The sequence below is a fragment of the Mauremys mutica genome, unplaced genomic scaffold (assembly GCF_020497125.1).
Source record: "Mauremys mutica isolate MM-2020 ecotype Southern unplaced genomic scaffold, ASM2049712v1 000147F_np12_subseq_1:194132_obj, whole genome shotgun sequence".
In the NCBI taxonomy this organism is placed as follows: Eukaryota; Metazoa; Chordata; order Testudines; family Geoemydidae; genus Mauremys; species Mauremys mutica.
The window spans coordinates 157463-165034 of record NW_025422865.1 but is presented as its reverse complement, the minus strand read 5'-3'; the positions used below and the strand labels follow the sequence as shown (position 1 = coordinate 165034).

The 7572-nt window shown below is 45.0% G+C and overlaps 1 long non-coding RNA gene across 3 annotated transcripts in view; it reads right to left on the bottom strand.

Moving 5' to 3' along the window:
* Positions 1-283: 283 nt before the first annotated feature.
* Positions 284-7572, bottom strand: part of LOC123356984 — a 47750-nt gene continuing 40461 nt past the window's right edge. For 2 of the 3 annotated variants that reach the window (XR_006575478.1, XR_006575477.1), the window contains exons 2-5: positions 7047-7129; positions 4104-4189; positions 2674-2805; positions 284-1642 (exon numbers count right to left, since the gene is read on the bottom strand). This is a non-coding gene — a long non-coding RNA (uncharacterized LOC123356984). The remainder of the gene's footprint in view (positions 1643-2673; positions 2806-4103; positions 4190-7046; positions 7130-7572) is intronic. The other variant, XR_006575479.1, reaches the window with a different exon arrangement.

The window sequence follows — 7572 nt, the reverse complement described above, 5'->3', positions numbered from 1 at the left end:
CCTGCGGGAGGTCTACTGGAGCTGCGGGACCGGTGGACCTGCCGCAGGCATGACTGCGGAGGGTCCGCTGGTTCTGCGGCTCCGGTGGAGCTCCCGCAGACGTGCCTGCGGATGCTCCACTGGAGCCGCGGAACCAGCGGACCCTCCGCAGGCACGTCTGCAAGAGGTCCCCCGGAGCCACGGGACCAGCGTGCTTGGGGCGGCCAAATTCCTAGAGCTGCCCCTGCACACAGGTAGTATTGGGTGCAACCCACAATGGCAAATTGGTTGAGAACCACTGGCCTAGATGCTCCAAGATCATTAGGTACCTACCAATCTGGGCCTCAGTGTTAGTGGGAGCTGGATCAGGCCCAGGATCTCCCTATCAGCTCCTATAATTGCTTTATTCATTGCTTCCCCTTTCCATTCTGCTCTGTGCTGGGCATTGCGTTCACTGAGAACTAGCTCAGGTATGCCAATCTATTTTACTCAGTTTAGTCTCTTTAAGGGAACCATTGGAAACAAAGTTTGAAATACGAGCAAACTCTCACTGCTCACGCGCGGCAGTTTATTTCTGAACACAATCGGTATAGATGTTGAAAATCAACATAGATAAAATACGGTGAATGTATTTGTAATCAGCCCACAACGATGATGTAAATATTCAGATTAGAGAATTATAGCAATTACATTAAATAACTCACTGGAACAATTTCATTATTGATGGTCAAATTGGATAATAAAAGTATCCCAAACAAACACAAGCTGCAGTGGACCAGCCCAAGAAGTGTATCCTAATATTGTAATAATTGATCATCTAATTAATAAAATTGTTATCTTCCCCTAACAACTCAGGGCTTAGAGGTTTTAGACAGACATTTCTATCATGTTTATTTTTTAAAAATGGACTTTGTTTTTCTCAGCAACTTTCCCTTGAAATGCAATTGTTTACGGCAGGTCTGAAAGGCTGGATTAGTAGAGGGGAGAGTTTGCCTTCAAATTATACACATAGATTTTGTTGTTGTTATTTCTACAGTCACTAACCTATTAATAAAACCCCAGTGCAATAACACTCAAATTCCACTCCTTGCTTCACCTCATATATTTTGAGATTACATCTCTTTCACACAACACAATATGCTTTCAGCAAACAGTGATGAATTATTATTAATTGCCTACAGCTTCATACAGCAGCCAGAAGGATTAACTCATGAACTGGACAATAAAAGAGAAGATGGCAAGTCATCACCCAATGAGCCTTCTGAGATGGGCAATAACAGTGATGTATCTAGAATATCCAGGGAAGAATTTCTACTGTATTCATTTATATTTAATACAATGAATTGCTGTTGCCCTTTCTGTAGGCAAACATCTAGATGATTGAGATTTGAAGAACAGATTGAAGAATTCTCACCTACATGTCCCAGACACTGTGTCTTCAGGGGCTCTTGGGTTGCCTTTCAACAGCAAGGAAGATGGTAGCATCTCCTTTGACAGCTGTTTGATGGCATTGACTAGGTGTTCATGGTTATAGCCTGACTTACATCCTTGCACATCTTGTTTTTCTTCTCCCTCCTCACACGCCTGAGAGCCTAAAGTGGTCATGTAATTGCACCAAGGAAAGGACAGGACTGATCTCTCAGCATCATGGAGTTCTGGTCATCTGCAATTGGATATTTAAAAAAAAAGGAAGGAAGGAAAAGGAAAAAACCCACTCAACTTTGTAAGTTATTTAACTGTTTAAGGTTGCTTTAACATTCCTTATGGAGAAATAACAGATACGGATTTGGAAATCACCTGCGGTTCTTCAGTTTTTACTTACTTCAAGCAACTGCGTAGCCCTTCAAGGCAATTTTAGGCTATCTATACCAGGGAAATCTATACATTTAAACCTTTTTAGGCATCTGCACCAGATTAAAGGTTTCAGTTGTTCCAACTCATGATTACATTTAAAGTTATGCCTTTGGGGCTGGGGAAGGGTGGGAGCTTAGGGGAACAGAAAATGAAGTGAATTATTTAAAAAAAAATGTATTGAACAAGACAAAGGGTAAAATGTTCAAGTCAGTTGAGTGCTTCTAGGAGCTTAATTCCCCATATTCTGGAGAGACTGAGAGTTTGTCCGCCCAATAAAGCTTTATCAGTTATACCAGTATAAATATACCAGTATGATTAAACTCATATAACTCCTCCATTTGGACACTCTTATTCCAGCATAAAAGTGGCTTTTTTCAGCTTAGTTTAAGACCATTCCCAAGCCACATAAGATAAACTGAACCTACCCTCCCCCCCCACACACACACAAACAACTTACAACTGGGGCACCATTTCAGACTTTGGTAAGGGGGGGAGGTGACTTTACCCGTGATTCCAGGGATTACTTAGGCACCTGAAAACTCTAGGGTTGTTTTTGTTTTGTTTGGTTTGCTTTGGGTTTTCCCCCCCTCCAGATAACTTAGAAATTAGTTGACAGGAGCACTGTATCTAATTCCTATATAAAGAAAGAAAAAAATATATGCACAAACAAAGCCATATTTTAAATTTATATGTAAATTTAGAACAATTGGGATAATACAGCAAGATATTCCCAATCCCAAGATTTGAGGTATCTGTTTTGGAGATTTAACACATAGTTACTCATTCTCTGACTCCAGATTAAATTTGATCCGTTAACAAGACATTTTTTTTAATTCCTACCCTTGCTTAACTCTGAGATTCAAATTGGGTTCTTTCTGCTTCTTTCATCTTCACCAGCAATGCATTCAACAGTTCTGTTGATGTATGAGGCCAAACAGAATACAGTTTGCTTTCCTTGACTGACGTTAGTTCCTGCACCAATAAGAGTAAAAACATGTTTGTATCCATAAAATGAACAGATTTGACTTGAAACAGAGAAAGTAGATGTATTTCATTGCAAAAATGTCATCACAGAGTCGCTTTTCTGATCACAACTGAACTTTAAAGAAAAACCCACATTTATTTTTGTCAGGCTGGACATACAAGATATGCCAATGAATATTCTTATTATCCATCATCTAATTCTGAGCCATTAGCTAAGAGAGTGTGCAGTCTTGAGGGTAGAGTAGCAGAACGGGGATCCGGGCTGAGATACATTTCCAGTTCTAATACTAACATGTTCTGACATCTTGTGGCAAAGTCACTTAAGGGACACTGGTTCGGTTTAAAATTTTAATGTATATTATTACTTTGTTACTAACTCTTGAATACAACAATTGAAACAATTGCAGAAAAATCTAGATTACTTTCTATCCTTTAGGCTACTTACTTTTTGCAGTTCACCAAGCTTGGAATAGATCATTTAACATTTGGAAACTTCCTACTAGTGCAGTGGGTCTCAAACTTTTTTCTTGGTGACCCCTTTCACATCGCAAGCCTCTGAGTGCGACACCCACAATAAATTAAACATACTTTTTAATATATTTAACACCATTATAAATGCTGGAGGCGAGCAGGGTTTGGGGGTGGAGGTTGACAGCTTGCAACCCCCCATGTAATGACCTTGTGACCCCCTCAGGGGTCCCGACCCCCAGTTTGAGAACCCCTGTACTAGTGCAAGGCCCCATGAGTTTATACTGCACCTGACTGGAGCTCTAAGGGTGTTACCTACTACAAATAATAATAGACTAGAAACTGACTTTAAACAGGAGTCAAACTGACACTTTCAAGTCACTTTCACTTCTGTTTAAAGGCCAATTACTTTCCAGAAGGCTCATAAACACAACGCTACAGTGATTGAGTTGCAGTTCTCACAGGAAAATATTTAAAACCAAACACCAAGAAAATTCCACATTTTAAAGTTGAGAAAAAAAATTGAGTCTTGTTTATTATTTAGCATTTGTATATATGTATTTTTAAAGTACCATTCTGTGTTTGGATGACGTGCCTCAGTTCCCGTTGCTGTAAACTGGGAATAATACTACTTGCCTGCCTGCGATATGGAATTATAAGGATTATATTGAGATCTGTGGGGCAGGAACTGGGCCGCCTTATTGGTTTGTATGCTACTGAGCACAATGAGGGATTCCTACTGATTAAGGTCTTTAGGCGCTGCTGTAACATTAGTCAGCTGTTGAGATGCTGCCTGGTGACAGCTGAACAGGACTTACCAGGCGGTTGGGATGTTGGTGGCATACAGGTTGATCTCTGTGTTGGCTAGCAGCACATCCTTCATCCCCCAAGAGCTCAGCACCCGCTGACAGAATTTGCAGCACAGCATAGACATACGCCTTCCCTTGAAGGTGCAGCTGCTAGTGGACATGATGTCTCTGGATGAGAAGGTCTGTCCCCATTCTCTTCCCAGAGAGACATGAGGGTGCTCCCTGCTTCTCTGAGGGCAAACAGACCCCAAGACCCACTGAGCTGCTCCTAGCCCCCCACCATTCTTCAGTTCCCATTCCCTCAGGATCCTTGCCCCAGGGACTGTTTCCCATCAGCTGCTCTTCCCACACTCACTGCCTGCTCCCTCAGGACTCACCCCTGGAGATTGACTCCCCTTTCCCACTCCACTACTCCCCCCACCACTAGTGGGGGCCCTGTGCTCCCCCTCTGCTTCCCACCACTACCAATGGGGACTTTCTGCTTCTCCCTCCCACCCCCAGCACAGGATACCCTGTGCTCCCCCATCACCACCACTGGGGACCCTATGCTCTCTGCTCACATCCTGACTGACCCCTTCCTTCCCTGCCCTACCCTCAGAGGCCCTACACACAGCCCCTCCTCTTTGTCCCGGGCCAGCATCGACCATGCTGCTGCTAGACCCCAGCAGGCTAGGCTGTGCGAGCCCCCTTCTTCAGAGCTGTCAGACTCAGTTTGAATCACCACCCTCACTTCTCACTGGAGGAGAGCCCCCATGACCCTAGTGCCCAATTGGAGGGATCACGGCTAGGACATGCCTCCTCAGCTCCTCATTGGAGGAGCCATCCCCCTCCTCCTGTGGGTTAAAGGCTCTGTTGCTCCTTATTGGCCCAGGGTGGCTGGGGCATGTGCCACAAGCAGACCTCTAGTACGAAACTCCCCCTGCCCTCCCTAAATGGCACCCCTGCCACCAATACTTTCATACCAGAATAAGAGTGCCCACACAGGGGTTATACCAGTACATCTATATCAGCATGTCACAGGTTCACCTGAACCAATGGACCATTTCATGAGGTGAGCTCCCTTCAAGTCAATTGATGACCAACTCAGAATGGCCAATTGGACTTTAAATTCTACAAAGTAAACCAAAATCAGTCTTCTGCTGACTCAGTCAAAGAGGTCCAGCTCTCCTTAATCTCTTGGGTTCCAACAGGGGAGATCCTTCCTCCCCAATATTAGCTTCACCTAGAACTGTCCCTAGAAGAAGCAGCCAGTCCTTTTTATCTTCCCTGCTCCCGGCCCTTCTAGCCACTGGAGGAGCAAATCTTGTTGGGTCTGCCAGCAGCTGATCCTGGGTGGGCTCTGTAGGCAGTTCTTGGAGGTCTAAACTCACTCTTCTACCTCAACAGGACACCTTCTTCAGGCAGGGTGTGCAGAGGGCAGTTAATGCCTGGTGCAAACAATGTACCTGGTAAAACCTTCCTGTGTAGACAAGGCCTAAGTCATTTAGGTAGGTGCTTTTGAAATTTTTACTACAAGAATCTGTATCCAGCTAACTTCTCATCCCCCTCGAGCCTTGTTCCCTCTAATGACAAACTCAGGGTCTCAGCTCTGTCTGCAGCCCTGATACAACAGCTGTCTGTCTACTTCCTGTTCCTTTTAGTGTGACAAACCACACTGATAGATGGGGTAATCAAAATCCTGGAGCATGACACTGGTGTCTGAGAGCAACTTTAGATTCATTGAGGATCAAAGTATGTGCAAATAAATAGGAAGCAAGCAGCAGTAGCATACAGGATCCCAGCACAGATTTGATTAAAGCCCATATCATCCCCTCCCATGGTGTAACCATATAGGAGTCTGCAAACCCAGTGAGGAGAGGGAGGATGATCTGGTGTTAAGGCACTAGAATGGCACTCAGCAGGTCCAAGGTCAACTTTCAGCTGTACCACAGACTTCCTGTGTGGCCTTGGTCAGGTCATTTAATCTTTCTGTGCTCAATTCCCTATCTGTGAAATGGGGGTACTACTTCCCCAGTCCTCAGGGGTGTCATGAGGCTATATGCATTAATGTTTTGGAGGTGTTAGATAGTATGGCAATGGTGGCCATAGAAATAACTAGATAGAGATTCCCCTGACAGAATTCCCACTGGGATTGTTTGCTCTGAGTGAAAAGTTTATAGAAGGATCATTCTGCAAAATGCATGGCTGTTAGGGCAGCCACTGGAGCCCAATGCCTCTGCACTACCCCTCAGCATATTCTGACTGCACAAGACCCGAACTGCCAGCCTCTCACCTTGCCTCTGGCAGCCCCGGGGCCTCCACCCCTCTCTGAGGTTCATCAGTTGGAAGGGGCTGCATGCAAAGCTAATACACCTCTACCTCAATATAACATGACCTGATATAACACGAATTCGGATATAACACGGTAAAGCAGTGCTCCGGGGGGTGCGGGGCTGCGCACTCCGGTGGATCAAAGCAAGTTCGATATAATGCGGTTTCACCTATAACACGGTAAGATTTTTTGGCTCCCAAGGACAGCGTTATATCGAGGTAGAGGTGTACCAACGGTCATTATTAAATTATGTGCAGCTTTCCTGCAGGCTTTATGGGAAATGGTGCTTTGTCCTGACAGCCCCCAACAGAAAGATCCAAAATTGAGGTTGTTGGTTTTCCCTATTCCCCCAAAAAATCAATATAACTGAAAAACCAGGAGTTGAACTCCTCTTGCCCTAAAACAAATTGTGCGTTCTTACAGAAAGACTTAGAGTTATAACCTGCACAATGGCTAGGACAATCCCGTTTTTAGCCATGATGCCCTGCAATCGGTACCTCCCAGCGGGGCACCATATATACTATCTTATCTCCTAGACACAATCCACCAGTTACACAACAAACTGAAGAATGAAGAGGAATTGTGGCCAAAGAACATTCACCTACTCAACATGGATTACACAAGAGTGACATTGCACCTACCTTGTGAATGACAGTGTAACAGCTGCCATCTTGGCTGACACACTGGGGATTAAACTGGGGAAGTCCACAGCTAAAAGCAGGAGCTGTTACAGTTTGAGATAAAGAGACAACTCATCTTAGCTTGCTGGCACTATAACAGATTTACACATAGAGCTGAGCTGGAATGAGATTTTTCGTTCTGCAAAAATGTCCAAGATTTGGGGGGGAAAATTAGTTCTGTAGTGGAATGAAAAACAATAATCTCAGATTTTTCACAGAACAGCTGCTTGGCTTCCTGGCCAGCAGCCAAGGAGCTGAGTTACCCACCTCCACTCCAGGAGGGCAGCCCAAGAAGCCAGGCAGGTGGGGAACCAGCCATCTGACTCCCCGAGTAGCCAGCCAGACGGAGAACTGGTCACCATCTTTCTGGGGAGCTGGTGTCCCTGAGTCCTCTGGGTCCTAGGGAGCCCTGGAACCATGACAGCCCACCTAGTGAGCTGCTAAGGAGCTGGGGAGCCCTGGGGACCCTCACTCCAAGGCAGCCTGT